Below are 17842 nucleotides of genomic sequence, written 5' to 3'. Positions count from 1 at the left end.
AGGAAATAATTGTCAGTGAATAAGTACTTTGTCAATATAAGCATAGCTAAAAAGTAACTTATGATTTATGTTAAGAAACAATTGTAGCATAGCAAACAATTCTGGTAATAAAAAAAAAGTATCTTGGGTGGAAATTGACATAAATTTGTATATTGAGAGGACATTTTACAGCTCTGCCTATATATCCAGTTATTGAATGGTGCCAAGGCTTCTTGTGATGACTTTGTTGAATAGAACAAATTGCATTGATGGGCCAATGAGTATGACAAAATTATTTTTGGCCAATGACAGTATTACCATAATTCAAGTTCACCTTGAAAGTTGTTTGGCCAACACAATGAATATGATAGTTCTCAAGCTGCTACTTCTGAATGAAATGCCATTTTGGCCTACGAAATTGGTTGGTTTGGATTCTCCATTACAATTTAGCAAACGGTAAGGCATAAAAACTTTATCCCAGTCCAGAAAAGAAAGAGTATAAACAGATGTTGGAAAATTTTTAATATACTTTCATGAAAATTTGTGAACTGCAGTCATGGCATGGTTGAGTCTGTTAGGTGGTTGTAGACATTTTGAGCTCAAGTCCAATAATAACTATAAAAAGAATTAATGGATCTTTATCCATTATATCTTTATCCATTGACTCAGCTATCATCACGAGCTGCTTTTTCCCATCTAATTATTAACTAGTTTCTTCTGCTTATAATTTATTATATTAGACTTGTCTTGACTTAAGCTCAACATTACTTTGTGACATCCTTTTATACCTTAGTTAATAACTGGCTAGCTCTCTCTAAGGGGCTCTTCAATTTCCCAAATTCGCTATGATGAACCCAGATAACGTTTTGTTAGAATTAGTGAGTGGACCAGTCAGTGCTGGGTGGTTACATAAGGGAGAAATAAGCTTCCATATTATTAAACCATCATTTTATTTTTGCAAAGTTGGGAAAGGTAGCTTAAGAATTTATTATCTAATTTAAATGTCTACCTAGAAGTGAGACACTGATATAACAACAACCATGAAAACTAAAATGTGTACCTTTGGTTTAATACCAAGGAATAGGTGATGAAGAAACATACAAAAGTTGGTTGGTGATCTCTAAGTACTGAGGTAAAACTATCAAGTACTGAAGTGAAGGTATTTTTGCAAGACTATCTTCTGCAATAACCCGAAAGGTATTTATGCAGTCACAGCCAATAAAGCCTATTGCTTTGAGGAAATGGTTAGACAAAAGTAGAGATGGAAGAGATGGAAGAAGAGATGGAAGGAAATCAAGCTTCCCCAAGGGAGAATCACTATGCCTATATCCTTCTGACTAAGAGCCTTAAAATACCTCATTTGTTAGGCTATTCTGCTTAAGATCATCTTTATTCCATAAATACTTTAATAATATTACTTAGATCTCATCAAAATATACTATTTATCACAATAACACATCGAGGCATTCAAAATAAGTAATATTCCTATTTACACAAATGCAGTTACAATTGACCAAAGCACAGGTCCTACCAATGTCATATTCAGGATGAGACTCTGTGCTTTCTGACTCTGAGTTTAGCTCTCTTTCAAGAATTTCATGGTATAATATAGAAATTCAATTTTATCTTTTATTGGTAATCCTATGATTTACAGAATATGTCTTTAATTAATCACTGTCTATCTTTGGAGATCTGTGTGTAACATGTTAATATCTACCAGGAAACATGCAGGTAAAAAAAAAAAAACCCTTAAACAGTTAAGTGGAAAAAATCTCTTGACCAGTTAATGTCAGTTATTTTCTTTGTTCAGCAACCACATTTTTGTCAAGATGGGCACATGAACCAAAGAGCCATAGGTACAGGAATTGAGGCCACACATAGACCCAGTGTCGGGGACTCTACTTACTAAGGTTGATCTAATCATGATTACTGCCTACTGCCTGACATGCCAATGGAGACCAGTGTTGAGTCTTCACAGACATCAACTCCTGAGTAGACCAACTAGAAAGTTGATTTCACTAGGGCCCTTCCTCGGAAGTGACAGAATAATAGACACATGTTCTGGTTATGGTTATAGATTTGTCTTTCCTACCCCCTGGACTTTGACCACCACTATCTGAGGGCTTCCTGAGCGTTTGATGCACTGAAGTGGAATCCCATACAATATCACAGGAGACCTGGGGGCCCACTTTCAACAAAGGAGGTGTGGTTGTGGGCTTAGGACTGGAAGATCCACTTGTCATATCACATTCTACTCTATCTGGAAGCTTCCAGCCTGAATGAGCATCGGGATAGTCTGCTGCTGCAAGCACAGCTGAATTGGGTCCCTCAGGGATATATTCTGAAATGATGAGGTACTATCCTCCAAGACACTGACTATGCATTCAATTCATTTCTTTCCCCCAACAGAAAAAATTTACTAGCATCTAGAAAGGGTGAAAGCTGGAGTGGTCTTACTTAGTATAATTTCTGATGACCTAATGAGGATTTTATGTTTTCTGTCTCCACAACTCTGGACTTTATAGAATCAGAAATTTTGATCTCTAAAAGGAAAATACTTTCACCAGGGGCACATAAAGTATTTTATTTAATTATAATTATAAGATGCAGCTGCTTCCTGATCATATAGGCTCCTTGTTTCCAGAAACTTTTAGACAAGAAGAGGAATCACTCCCTAGGCAGGGGTAATGAACCCTGATAATTATGAGAATGTAAGACTGCTGTTACATAATGAGGCGCAGGAAGAAACAAATGTTGAACTCAGTTTTACTTGTATGCTTCTTATAATACCGTTGGCCAATTGTGACTACAAATTCATGGCGACACAACCATGTTCTGAGAAGAGCAGAGTGACCAGGGCTCAGGCTCTTTTGGGAGTAGGGTCTAGGTAACTTCATCATGCAATATGCTAAGAATATAATGATAGTAGTTGAGAGTGTTTAGAAACCAAGATAGTGGAGAAGGGAGATAATAAGCATCATTTTTAGCCCTGAGACCAGCTGTAATTTGTCCAATTAATGTCTGTCTTCTATGGTTCCCCTCAGAAAGAAAGGTTCCTCGCATCCTAGAGAATCTGCTCTCTGAATGAATATGGAAGAGTGAATCAAAATGTCACCAGAGGTGGATTGTAGTATACTTGGAGATTCTATGTATCTCAGATCTCCTTTCAAGGTTTGCTGCCCAGATGCAGTTACTGCAGTCAGCAGACCACTTCCACTTCCCATATCTTTTGGGGTATGCCTCACCTGCAGAAAGCTGCCTTGTTTAGGAGAAGTCACATCCAGTGACTGAGGGAGCTTGGGATATGTAAGCCCAGCCATTTCAGCCTTCTGCCGATCACACTGATAGGCACACCTCGTCACAGAGCACCCCATCAGATTAGTCATGACACTGACAGTCTGGAAATCGCAATTTAACTTTTCCCTCTTTCTAGTCCCGTTTTTCCCACCTTCCCTTCACAGGTATTGACCCCTAATAAACATTTTGTACCTCAAACTACATCTCACTGTATGTATCCGAAGAACCCAATTTATAATACATGACTAATAATATTTCTCCTCTCTCATCAACTGCTTCTCCTACAGTTTTCCTTATGTGTGAAAATTACTAAGAAAACAACGACGACAAAAACAAACATTGGAAAAATCATCCTTAGTGACTCCTTTCCTCTCATATTTCACATTTAATATTTTGCTTGCTATCTATTCAAAACTATCCAGAATCTAATCACTCATAATTACCTCCAAAACTACTACATCAGTCAAAATCACCACCATTTCTTACCTAGAATATTGTAATTGCCTCCCAACTAGTTTCTCTGCATTGAGCTTTCCATGTCTTATATAATTACAAGAATGATCAGTTCACAATATAAGTTAGATCTTGTCACTTTTTTAGCTGAAAATCCTACAATGTATTTATTTCCATGTTACTCAAAGTTAAAATCAAGATAATTAAAAAGTTGAACAATGCTCCATATAATTGGGCCTTTCGTTATTGGCGTAGTCTATCTCATTATTTTACATTCTGTGTAAATGAAACTGCATTTGTGTAACAAAAATCAAACTGCCCACATAGACCCATAGATTATATAAGTGGTGGGAGAGATAGAAACATAAATATTAGATATAGAGATATAGATATAAATTTTTGCTAATGCATTGGCTAAGTTTCAGAATCTGACCCCCTATAATAAAAAGAAAAGATTATAATTCTTCATTTCCCAGTCATTACTTCTCCAATAATCTTTATTTTCCAGGTTAAAATTCTTATAACTGCCTTAGAATTGATAATGTTATCTTAAAGATTTCAAACAGGAAATGTATAAGTCCCAGAAGTTAAATGCTACCTGAAAGCTCACAATATAATTTAGGATCAGATTCAGAATTAAATTCAAAGTTGAATGATTTTCACTAGGCAACAATATCTCCAAGAATCCAACCCAAATTAACAATGGATAAAACAAATAAATTATCTGTTCAGATTGACCTCTATCACTATGGGCGATATACATAAATTGATTATATTTTCTCAAAGTGTGTTACATCTTCATATGCATTACACTCATTTGTGAACATCAATGTAGAATATCCAAATATAAAGTCAAATTTAAAACATGAAAATAGAGAATATAAATATTTGATAACAGTAAGAGCTTGAATTAGAGACCTGAAAAATCCATGGTGAATAGAATCATTATTATATATCATTTTTTATGCTATGAAATAGATCAATAAGTCAAACTAAAAGTTATTTTGGATGTATTGATTTAGTCAACTTTCTGAAAGCATTTTCTACATTCTGTCCTAAAGTAAGTAAGGTCATTGGATGCTCCAATGTGAAATCGATGCGGTTCATTCATTCTATTTAGCCATTTGACCTATCCAACTGTATGAAACAAACATGGGAATGATTGAGTTTTCATTTGATTAAATATATGCTAACAATTGGTGATAATAATGATACAAAGAAGATGAGAGAAGTAAAGGAGTCAAAGGGGAAAGAGAGAGAGGAGCGATAATTTAGAGTCTGCTTCTCACCTTGTGCCATATTCAATGACATACATTGTAAATATATAGCTCATCTACTCTTCACAATACCTTATTTTATTAACTTCTTTTTACATATGAAATCAACTAAGGTTCAGGGATTTTAAAATAACTTTTCAAAGTCAAAAAGATATTAAGTAACCAAATCAGAATTCAAATACACATCTGCTTATCTCCTCAACAAGCTCTTAACCTCAATACTATATAGCTTTATTTCCTCATTAGTGCGTTATGTTTAAAAATTCTAACCTATTGTATGACAGCTCTTTAAGTAGGAGTAGAAAATGATGCTACACAATGAAAATGTCTTTTATCATGATTTCTGACTTTTAATTCTAAACAATAAAAGATTAAAATGCTGTAGTTAGAAAAAATAAAAGTTTAACTCTACCTAAATTTTAAAGTAAGATTAATATATTTAACTTTAATATATAGCCAGAAGAAAAGCATCTCTATTTATAATTTTATCAAATGTTCTTCATAATTTAGCAAGGAAAGTAAATCATTAATCTCAATCTCTGAACTAATTTATCCTGTTTTCTATTTCATTGTACTTTGCTGTTTATGCATTTATTCAACTCACTAAATTGACAACTTTAGTTTGAATTTGATTTTTTTTTTAAATCAAAGATAAATTATGGATCCAGTTGATTATTTTGAGGAGAGAGCACAGATCTCAATATACTAATGTTATTCTACAATTTCAGATTGTTATCGACAAAGAGTGAAACCCGAATGGACCAAGATTCAGTAAATACAAGTTAGATTAAATGCATGATTAATGTAACTGACTGTGGATGTTATCAATAATTTTATCATAACTTACAGATAAAAGACAATTCTTTTTTTCTGCATTTCCAGAAATCACAATGAGTGAATTTAGGTTAATTATCAGGTGGCAGATTGGGGTGGTATGCATTATGGTTTGTAGAAATAAGCTTCCCCTTAAGCATGCCTAATGAGAAAGGAAAATTAAACACATTTTTCAACAATGCATTTATTCAATAATACTAAACCAAATAAAGAGTACATGCAATTAAATAATTTTAAAAGTTTAAACTCTATATGTAATCAGTTACTGTTTTCACTAGGTCTGCATTGATAATAACCTTTTTCCCTATTCTCCACTATTTATTAGATTTAATATAACTACAGGCTAAAGTAATCCAAATTTTGATATGTCTATGAAGAGTGAAATAGGGAGCCTATGGCTCGTGATGTATTTTGTTCAAGTAATTTATCCATAAGTTGCCTGCAAGATTCCTTGTTTATCTTCTGCTTTCCTCCTGTCTAGTCTACTTGGCAAGCAGCTTTTATTTTTCAGTAATGATAGCCTAGGTGTTTCTGATCATGACTTAACTGATCTCTCTCAGCTTAATCCCATGCTTAACTGAGAAAAGAAAATCTTGCTTTCCTTTCCTACTTACTTTTTCTGGAATTAACTATATATTCACAGTAATTATAATAAATTCCAGGTCACTTCTGTTTAAGCCAAGTCTTTATTTGATCCTTCAAAGGCTGTTGCAACTCCATACCACTTACTTTATATATATATTTTCTTATTTGAGAATATTTGATTTTATAGTATTCTCCATTCCTCATGATTCATATTGAAATGCTCAAGTGGTTAGTACTGTTGATAGGCAATTATTATTCAATATAAGATAAATCTATTTTAGGTATTTCCTATTATAGATTGCCAACATACTTTTGAACACATACACATTTAAATAGAGCATAATGAGATTTCTGAGTTGAACACTGAAGTGGTACCTACTCAACACATGCAGTCTCAAGTTGAGACTGCTACACACACACACACACACGTGGACTACATGCATCATGACATCATGGAACCTATATAGTCTCTATTCTACTAAATTGGAAGCATAATGTCAAAAATTTCATTATATTCTATCATATACCTTATTGTCCTTTATAAGTACACTTAAAACAAACATATATAAATTATCTTAACATTTTTTACCTGCAAAACTATTTTTTTCTCTGTTAGTTGACAAGTCTCACATTTAACTCCATTTTTAAAGTTTAGCCTAATGTATTATGCGATTCTTATGGGTTTTTTTTTTTCTATTTTAATGCCTATCTGTTCAATAATTCCCAAGTCACTGTGCTCGATAATGAATGAAATACAAAAATTGATGAATAAGGGATCTGCTGTCGAGGAGTTCATGATTCTACACTGGCCATTAAAAATGGTTAATTTAGCCCCAAGTTTGACTTTGGCTTAGACTCAAAATTTTATCTCAAAGTGACCTTTTTAAGAAATAGTAAAATTTGCTTTATGTACATTATTCATATTCTCAGCTTTATATTTGCTTATCTATTATTTATTACAACTTAAAAACAGCAGTTATTCTTTATTATTAGAAAGGAGAAAAAGATCTATGAATCACCATCATTTTAGTCTTTACAAATTGGAATTATAACATTTAAGGTTAATTAATTTCTGTTTAATTTCAAACATGGAACTAAGTTCCAAAGATCTTTTTACCCTGTCATCCAAATTCCAAACAGTAAAAACAGCAAAATTATTTCTGAGCAGGTTCTTTAATGTTGCAAATGTCACTTTTCAACTTAGTCTTTTTTCAACACAAATGAATAAGAGCTTCTTTACCTGCTTAGTCCTTGAGTGCTTTGAAATGGAACCTGCCTATTCTCATATATCTATTCCTTTTTCCATATTCTATCTCTTCTCCTGTGCATAGAAAAGTTTATTTAGCCATCAAAAATCTACCTTTCGACTCTCCTTTACTGTCAAGGACATTCAGCTTTACTTGAGGCTAATATTAGTATAAAAGACAACTGCTACTGCCATTTATTGGGTGTTTATGTGAGGCGGTGGTAGGCATTTTGAATATATTATTTTTAATCTTCATAATAATCACACATGGTAACTATTGTGGTGTCTGTTTTACAGAAAAGTAAAAAGAGGCTCCAGAGGTCAGATAACTTGCCTAAGATGACAGCATCAAAGACTAGAAGTGAAACCAGGCTACTTTTCTCTGGGTCCCATTCCATTCCCATTAAGCAGCAGCCTCATTTTCTGACGTTATGTCTTCATTCCTGTCTTTCACCTTTTTACCATCCACTATCTTATTTCTCACCCTTTCAAGCTACTTATATCCTATTTCTATATTTATATCTAAGTATCTACATATCTTTGATATCATCTATTGGCAGTCATGCATATGTTCAGTAAACAATGTTCAGTAAAATATGTTCTTGGATGGAATAGAAGGTTGCCTTTAGAGTCCGGTTCTATGACCTGCATTTATAATTCCTTGTACCCAGATTTCTTACCCAAAAACATTGGCCTCATGCTTCCTGAACTATTGGTCTGCTCTCTAGATTCACTGTCTTCAATCTGAATGATAGATTGCTCTAAATTCCTGTCCTTGGATGCTTACTTAGAATAACTAGAGTGCCTGACTTTTATCCTTATGACTTCCTGCTTCAACATTTCTTTCCTGATGAAAAGCAGATTGGAATGAAGGCAAGAGTTTTCACTTTGCATTCGGGCAGACCTGAACTTCAATCTTAGCTCTCCAACTTATTAGGTACATGCAAGATATTGTATTTTACTTTGCTCTGAAGTTCAACAAGTTTCTGATTCTCGTGTTGCTATTAGCCTTATACTAGACCAGGTAGTATTGCTTGTTTTTTTTTTTTTCCTTATATTATTGTTCATTTGCTGACTATTAAGAGTCAACTGGGCTAAGATCCAAAGTTAAGCCTTTACAGTATAGAGCCTTTCTACCTTATAGAAACATTATCAATTCGCAACTTTATTTGTTTTAGGTATTATGTTCTTAGTTGTTTTTAAACAACTCTGGGAAGCTCAATGTGTTCTCTAGGAACATCCTTTATATTTTCTGCCTGTGTTGGATCCCTGAAAATATCTATAGGTGACCTCTCCTCATGAACGGGCTGTGATGAGTAGGGTTTATAGGTTGTCCTGACTGATTCTAATATGCTAATAAGAAAATAAAATTCTTATTAAGTGTTATAGCCTGGAAGATGCTTTCCATTACTTAGAAGTCTCCCTTTTATGTCACCATTGCTCTCCCCTACTCCCCAACAAACAACCCATAAACAGTAGCAACTGCTCTAATATGCTTTTACTAGCCCTGCTGAGAGTTTAACTGTTTCTAATTTGTTTATGTACGAATTATATATACATCATTTATCTTTTTTGTTCTCAGGTGACCATTAATCATTTATTATTAGAAATTACAGGAAAACACTTTTTTTTTTCTAACATCGAGTTTGAGAGAAAAGTAAATTCTATTTTACTTAATTCTGGTTTTAAGATTCTCATGTCAAGTAGTGGTCCCATGAAAAGAATGGTCATCAAATGTGAAGTTTTTTTATTGGTTAGAGATAGACGCTTACATTTCAACTGACCTTAAAGTATACAGATAAAAATTCTGATCCAACAAATTATACATTTTAAGTTTATTTTCCAGTAGTAGGTGGTGAATGTTCATGGAATTATGCCCTTCCTTCTGTTGATCACAGTGCTGGCCAATAGAGTGTGAACATTAAGAATGGCTGGGATTGAGCCCATGGAAATGGAATCAGGAAAACTACCAGCTTTAATTATGTTCAAACCCCCAATTTCAGATTCTTTTGTGCTCTACTCACTTGAGCTAGACATTCACAAATATTTTGATAGACAACATTTTGGAATAAAGCAAGAACTTCAGTGTTATAAATGCTTATGGACAACTTAGCACACCATGATTTAGAAAGTGAAGTATGTCATCATGCTTGATGATATAAATGAGAATAAAATGAGAATTTTATTATCTGTTCTCTCTTTCGAAAATCAAAAGTAGGGAGATCAAAGTACACTTTGAGCTACAGAAATGTATGATATGAGCTTATTAATAAAATGGGATAATAAAAATGTCATTGATATGAATCTCATGTTACCTTAGAAGCAGTTTCACAATATTCCAGAATTTTAAAGTTTGAATGACTTTTTGAGATCATTTGGCATCATTAGCTTTCTCAGTTTGACAGTGAAGATTTTGGGCAGTGCAGGTTTAACTATGATTCAAATTAACCCAGAAAATAAACTAATAATTTAGTTCTTCAAATAATTTAGTTCTTCAAATAATTTAGTTCTTCACTCCCTAGGGTATTATCATTTGTTCATAAAAAAGCCTATAAAATATTGTTTCCAGACCGTGGTATGATAACCACACATACACACATCTTAATGGTAAAACAAAGTGTTTACAAACAGGGTGATGTTATTTCCTACTATTTTTCCTTATTTTCTGTTATGTAAAACTGGATGCTAGTCCTCAAAGTAATTTTTTTAAAGTTTCTCTTACTTTTTCTTCAATTATCTGTTTTACTTTTTTTTTTTTTTTTTACTTTTTTCTTCTGGGAGGAAAATACTTTGTACCTATAAGTATCACCAATTATTCATTGACTCTTGCTGAGATTTATGGCATAAAAAGAATAAAAGTAATGTTAAATAAAAACTATAATAAATTTCAACTTTATATAGAATTTTACATTTTATAAAGCACTTTTATGAATTTAATCACCTCCAATTCTCAAGACAACTGTATGAGTTAGAATTTATTGCTCATATTTTACCAATCAGGGAAGTAAAGCTTGAAGAATTTTTGGCCAGGCACAAATATCATACTTAACTAGTGGTGGAGACCAGACATCAGAGCTCTGACTAAAGCCTGAGTACTTTCTCGGGCTCCTTACTGCAGCTTCTTCAGTATCTTAGTGTGTTTGTACCCCTTTGCTCTGCATTTACAGGTCTCTTATGTAATTTAGACTTATATACTTGAATTTAGTTAGCAAGACATGGAAAATGCAGAGCATTAAACTATATCGTGATACTATAAATGTATCATCAGTCCGCTTATCTAACTAACTTTATTATTGAATACCATGTAATTTATTTTCGGTTAATCCCAACATGACTTGGTTGCTACAGATAGCACTGAAATACAGTGACTATAACCTTATTCTGTTAACTATAAACAGTTAATGTTCCAAAATCCTTACAAGTACTGATGTAATGTCTCACCAGAGACCCATTTCCATCCATAAACCCTGACCTTGTCTTCAAACCCTCAAACAAATTATTTTATATTTTCTCTAAGGTAGAATATACCTTTGTATTTTGACTGCAAGTTTTACTTTTGGAAACAGCCAGGATTCATTTGGGGTTCAGTCTGGTGAAGAAAGTTGATGACCAAGTATAATATATGTTCTAGAAGTAAAATAGTTCCAGTATTAGTAAGGCCTTAAGCAAATACCAAATTTAAAGCAAGTTATATTCTTTTGAAATCACTGTGATTTTCTTTTTAAATAAACTGAAACAAATTTACTACTTTAGTGATGCTATCATTGAGAGACATTTTGTCTCTGTTATCACATTATTATATACCACTTTCTCTAATCTTTTCTAATTCACTTTTTCAATTGATCTAGGATATCTAGATTACTTATAAAATGTCACATTAGCTACTATTACAGATTAATTTTGGGAGGAACAAGCCTGTGTGTGTGTGTGAGAGAGAGAGAGAGAGAGAGAGAGAAAGAGAGAAGCATTAAAGCATGAGCAAGAAGTGAAAAGTGAGAAAGTAACAAGAAGCCTATGTTAACTCTAACTGGAGTGTTTGACTTGCTTCAGGAAACTTTCAAGACACGTACCATAAAATACACCAAAAAACTAAAATAGTTTAAAAGCTCTATTCATCAACTCTCTAAAACTGCTACCAATTCATTAATGAAGGTCTTGGTAAAATTTAAAAACATGCTATTGAATTGCACTTTTTCCTTTAGTTAGCAATTTTAAGATTTTTAATACCATCACTATTTGTGAAAACAAAACCCTGCCTCTGCCCTGATATCAAGTCAAACACAATCTAAGAAGTATGATATCTGAAAACAGAGTCAATTTCCAAAACACAACTCAACGAAAATTAGTATTTTTGTTTTGAAAACATTTTTCTTGGCATTGCACTGATAAACACTGAAATAGAAAGGTGCTTCAAGAAGTTTTCTGAAAAATTGTAGGTTTCAGTCAGGTTTTACCTTTGAAGCCAGAGTTTCTTTACTTTGAAGGACTTGCAAACAATCTTTCAAGCAAAGGGTGGTGTCAGGAGTCCTCTAAGTCCCCATTTATATTGCAGGTGAGTATAGAAATAGAGTGAACGAGGGAGAATCTATCTAGAGGCTTGATATGGAAAGAGCAGATCTTTACTCTTAAAGCCGTACTAGTGAGCTATGGGAACCTGGCTGGGTGCCTCCTTCCCCAACTCCATTAGGAGACATGACATGAAGAAAGTTCCTAAAGTTTAGAGTGGAGATAGAAGAAATAAGCTACATTTCCGGCTTCTGGAGGGGAGATCATAATGCATTTCCAGAGTAATCAAACCAATAACAACAGTACAGAAAGCACATATAGAATAAAATGGCTTGTTTTGGCTGAAGCAAGCCTTCCAATCATACATATATAGTAGTTTCTAAGAGAAATGTGTTTCTACCAAGGGACAGAAACTTCACCCACTGCAGAGAAAGCTGTTTCATCACTATAGGTAATATGAGTTCTTCTCAGCATCAGTATCAATAACCATCGTCATCATCATGATCATCTTCATGACTAATGCTTACTGGACATATGCTACATTCCAGACACTTATCTGAGTACTTTACACACATTAATTCATTTAATTGTCACAATGTTCCTATGAGGTACAAAAGATTTTATCTCCATATAACAGAAGGAGGAACTGAGAGGTAAGAAGGGAACCAATATGCAAAAGGTTTCATAGGTAGTAATCAGTGCATTCAGAATTCAAGAATACTCCATCTGACTTAAGAGTTTATGTCTTAATAATTAAACTATCTTGTCTACCAGTAGCAGTTCTAGAATCAGACAAAAGTGGTTAAATTATTAGGTTTGCCATTCATTAGTTTTGGGAGTATGATCAAATAAGGGACTAAGTCTCAGTTTCCTCATCAATAGAATTAAACAAATTATAATAAAAATTTCACAAAGATGGGGAAATTTTAAACAAAAGGATTAGGCAAATGCTTCACATAATATTTAAAAGTGAAAATTAACCTTAAGATACCAAAGCAACACTTCAGTAATTTGTGTGTGTGTGTGTGTGTGTGTGTGTGTGTGTGTGTATGTGTGTGTGAATGTGACAGGAAGAATTAATCAAAGTTGATGTTTCCTCAGATATTAATTTAGGCACTTTGAATATTATGTTGATTGATCAGCAGTCAAAGATGCTTTTAAGTGTTTAATTAATTTAGTTGATGGGATAAACACTGTCAGAAGACATATGAAGTGAGAGGCAAGTCAGGAGTCCAGATTTTTGTTGCCTTTAATTCTGCTTCAGAACTCCACAATTTTTTTTTTCCTTTTTGATCGTACTTCTCATTCTTCCTCTTTATTCTCCCAGACTTGTTTTATTTTCCTTTTATTTTAAGGAAGAAGAAGATCTGTCAGAGTTGGAATCTGGGAAGCAGTGAACAAGTCTCTTCTCCATTCTTTCTCCATACACCCACCTGAAGCTCTGAAGGTGAAAGATTCTCCCAATGTTGCAGATTTCCTGGCAAGGGTTTGTTGGGATATTATTATAAGAGAGTTTTGAGGCATCCCCCTGCCTTACACAAAGAAAGAATCCTTGACACTTTGCCACATTGTATTATTCTGCAGTTTGCCTCACACAATCCATTTGATAAAAATTACAAAGCCAATCACATCTGTGACATTATATTGCCATCAAAAACTGCTGAATGGCTCAGACTTGGGAAGTTTATGTGGGGGTTGAATTCACTAGATCAGCCTGAATGGAGAAGGTCCAGGTAGATATACAGTCAACTTTAGCATTTTCCATTCAACCCATCAGTGAGTCTGGGAAAGTTAGCATGTCATTTGCTTCTCTGACTATATTCTCAGACATCCATCTGAAATTCCTTGATCCTGATGCAAGATGGACCAGTGCCAGAAAAGACAGTGCAACTTTAATTTAAAAGGTTTTTGAAAATCAGGTAAATTGTTTTAATGGTAGAGGTTGGAAGTTCCCCAAATATGAGATTATCAAAAAATAAATTAATTTCTATAAACAATCTTCCATTAGAAAATTTCTATTTTCAACTTTGCTTTTCCTGAAATACTTTCTAGTGCCCTTTCTCTAAAGGTTCTTCTGTCAACATCATTTTTTTTTTTTTTTAGTTAAATCTATTTGATGGTTTACTTTCAGATATATTACCTAAAGCCAATTGTCTGTTCTGTATTTATTTGCTCCCATAATCAATATAATCTGCAGTGAGCAGGCTGAATAGACTACCGAGGTTCTTTGTTTTAGGCTAAATATGAAGTTAGTTAGTCATTTTAGTCTAACTCTCAAATGCAAATTTGCTAGGAGGACTTTTCTTTACAGAATAATTTCTCCTGAATAGATAGTTATGTAGCATAAGGAAACTTCAACCTGCTGAATCAATGTAAAACTTATCAAATCAAAGAAGTGCAGACTTTTTAGAAATAAGTTTTCTTAATCATGGCTGATAAGTGAATTAATTATATTTCTACTTTAGGAATAGGGCTGCTTGCCTCCAAAGACCTCATGGTCTATGATTTTCAAACTTCTCTTGACATCATTATTACAGGCAACTTTTATTCAGAGCTTCCAATTGTGTGCTTATTAATAATAAAAATTACTAGTTATTATTTTCTTATTGTGGCCCAAAACTAGGTCTATGGGCACATTTATGTCCCCTCAAAATTCATAAGTCGAAGCCCTAACCCCCAGGGTGACTGTATTCAGAGATAGGGCCTTTAAAAAAGTAGTTAAGGTTAAATGAGGTCACGGGGGTGGGCCTTAATCTAATAGGGCTGGTGTTCTTAAGAGAAGAGGAAGACACACTAGGAATGCCTACATATAAAGAAGGGCCATGTGAAGAAACAGGGAGAAGATGGCTATCTACGAGCCAGGAAGAGAGGTCTCACCAGAAATCAATATTACTAGCACCTTGATCTTGGACTTCTAGCCTCCAAAACTGTGAGAAAATAAATTTCTGTTGTTTAAGCCACCTAGCCTAAGGTTTTTGTTATGGCAGCCCTAGTAGACTAATATACTATGTCAAGAACTTTAGATGCATCATTTCTTTTGATCTTTACAAAGATACTAAAGAAAATATGATTACTACCAGCTTTTCATAAATGAGGCTTAGAGTTGTTAAGTAAGTGTTCCAGTTTCATACAACTGATAAGGAATGAACCTAGAATAATCTTACATTACCTTCTACAGCCGCCCAAGATTGAGAAAGGATGTCTTTAGATGCTCATTAATGGGAATGACCAAGATGATCTTAACATGCTCCTCAGCCTGACTAATCTTTAGAAAGGTTCCTTCCTGACAATAAGCTCCTGTCCTATTAGAGCATTTAGTTTAAAAAGCTTACAACTGTATATACTTTCTTTGACCCTTTGAAATGTATATTAATCTTCTCCCAGCCTCTTGCTAATTTTACAGTTGAGGAAATCTCTTTTTTAAGTACCTGGGAAGCAGCTTTTTGAAATGTAAACATTGAAAGTAGTACTCCATTCTCCCAGTCTCCATGGGAAGGCAGGAGACTAAATTGGACGAGCACCAATTAGCAAATATAGACGACTTAATCATAGAGAAAAACTATTACAAACAGGAATAATTCGATGTGCTCTCCACATCCTGTTGACCTCTGCCCACCCCCACTGTCATCCAATACTTTTGCACAGCTCACCCCAGAACACTCCTTTTGCTTCAACAGAGTTCGATTCAGCCTTTCTGCTCTATTACAATGGTCCTGAATAAAGTCTTTCTTGCCTCTTTAACTTTGTTAAGCAAAACTTTTGCTTTGGCAATCTTTAAAGGGAACCATAAACTAAATATCTAGGATGGAATGTCAGTAAAATTTACCTTTTAAAAATATATGAAGAAGAGAGTGACACAATGGAAAGAGTCCGAGATACAGAAACCTCGAGGTTTGTGTTCAGAGGCTGTCAGAACTGATCATTCAGATATTTGGGTCACTGAAAAGTAGAGCAGGAAGCACCCAGTTTTCAAAATCTGTGTCTTAGTTTGAGTTCCCCAGAGGTATACCCTCAGGCAAGGATTCAAGTGCAAGTAGCTTGTCTAGAATATGAAAGAAACACCAGTGGTGAAGTGAGACAAGGAGTAAAGGCAGCCAATAGATTACTTTTTCAAGCCAGCTACTATTGGAGGTGATTGGGTGTTAATCTCTCATGGGAAACTTTGGAAGTCAGTGTAAAACGCAACACACAAAATGCAAGAGACTTGGAGTATTTGTGCACCAGCTCTTGTTGGGCACTGTTTGAAGACCATGAGTGTTAATTCCCAGCACTTCTTTCCTGCAAGGCAGGCAGGCAGGCAAAGCCCTCTGCTGGGGGAGCTTGTACAGGAGCAGAAAAAAATCCTCAGAAGAAAGGATGCAAGTAATGCAAGGAGGAGGCAAGAGAATTAAAAATGTTAAATCAAGCTACTTCCAGAGACTTCAATGTTCTGATCAGCCCTGCAGCTGGGCCAGGAGGACACCTGCAGAACAAAAAAAGATTTCTACTGGGATTGCTAACAACCCATTCTCCACACCTGTGCAGGGGAAACAGGAACAACAGACTTTAAGTGGCCCCTACACAAATAAAATCGTTCATAACCAAAGACTAAAACCATGGGGAGCCTATGATCGGGCTACAAATTCTCCCCTTCCCTGTATGTCCATATCAAAGGAAATGAGAGCTAAAGAATGATATATAATTGAATTCTCTGAACACTGAATTCCTTGAACACTCAAGGTTTCTCTTAACTCTCTACCTCTGAGAGGAAATCACACTCTGTCTGTGGAGTGTTACACCTTTTCTGATAAACTTTCCTTTTGACTCTAACTTTGGCATGTGTGTTGAATTCTTTCTACATTTTTCGCCAAATGACCCTCTTCTCCCGGTGCAGGAATTGGTGTCCTTCCCTCCACCCCCCCATCCCGCCCCTACTCAGGGAAATTTGCCCCATCTTGCATCAAACACACTGGGGAACAGACAGCACTGCTTTAACATCCTTAGAAAGAAAACATGCCAAAATCAGAGAGAGGTGGTTTGGGCACTTCGTTATAGGGGTTCTCTTTGGTTGGAGCCCCTAAAAATGTTCACTACATCAACACAGTGACTATTCTACAAAAAGTTGCTGAAGTCAGAAAAGAAATAAAAATACAGTTGTCAAATGACATCTAAGTCATTCCAGAAATAATTTAGGGAGAAATTATGTAAGAATCTGGGTAGCCCATTATCCTATTAGTGGAGGAGTCATGAAACAAAAGTTATAATACTAATAACTATAAAACATTGGTGCATATTTATAGATCTTTAGAGGTTATAAAGAATTTTGATTATTGACGATCAATTTCAAGTCAGTTATGTTGCCCTTGGAAGATAGCTGATGCTTATTTTGCTACTGTTGATGTATCTCAGAGCTCAATTATATCAAACCAGTTTTGGACATAGACTAAATAAATTCCAAATAAATGATCAACTCATATCTGCTGGAAGGTGACTAACATGTTACCATGTATTATATAATGCTTCTGCTTGGCTGTGCAATCTACTTGATTTTGAATGTTGGCAAATTTTTATACTTACAATAACCATAACTTGTATATGGTTTTATCTCTTATTTGATGAAACTGATGCCAAGAAAATATAACTCTTTTTAAGAACAGACATTCTTCAAAGTGGCAGAATGAAAACA

The 17842-nt window shown here is 34.5% G+C and overlaps 1 long non-coding RNA gene across 2 annotated transcripts in view; it reads left to right on the top strand.

Annotated features, from left to right (window-relative positions):
• Nucleotides 1–17842, top strand: part of LOC112476602 — a 73700-nt gene that overhangs the window by 53574 nt on the left and 2284 nt on the right. For both annotated transcript variants that reach the window (XR_003045150.1, XR_003045149.1), the window contains one exon: nt 13533–13624. This is a non-coding gene — a long non-coding RNA (uncharacterized LOC112476602). The remainder of the gene's footprint in view (nt 1–13532; nt 13625–17842) is intronic.

Source organism: Pteropus alecto, unplaced genomic scaffold (assembly GCF_000325575.1).
Source record: "Pteropus alecto unplaced genomic scaffold, ASM32557v1 scaffold71, whole genome shotgun sequence".
In the NCBI taxonomy this organism is placed as follows: domain Eukaryota; kingdom Metazoa; phylum Chordata; class Mammalia; order Chiroptera; family Pteropodidae; genus Pteropus; species Pteropus alecto.
This window is presented reverse-complemented; position numbering and strand designations above follow the sequence as displayed.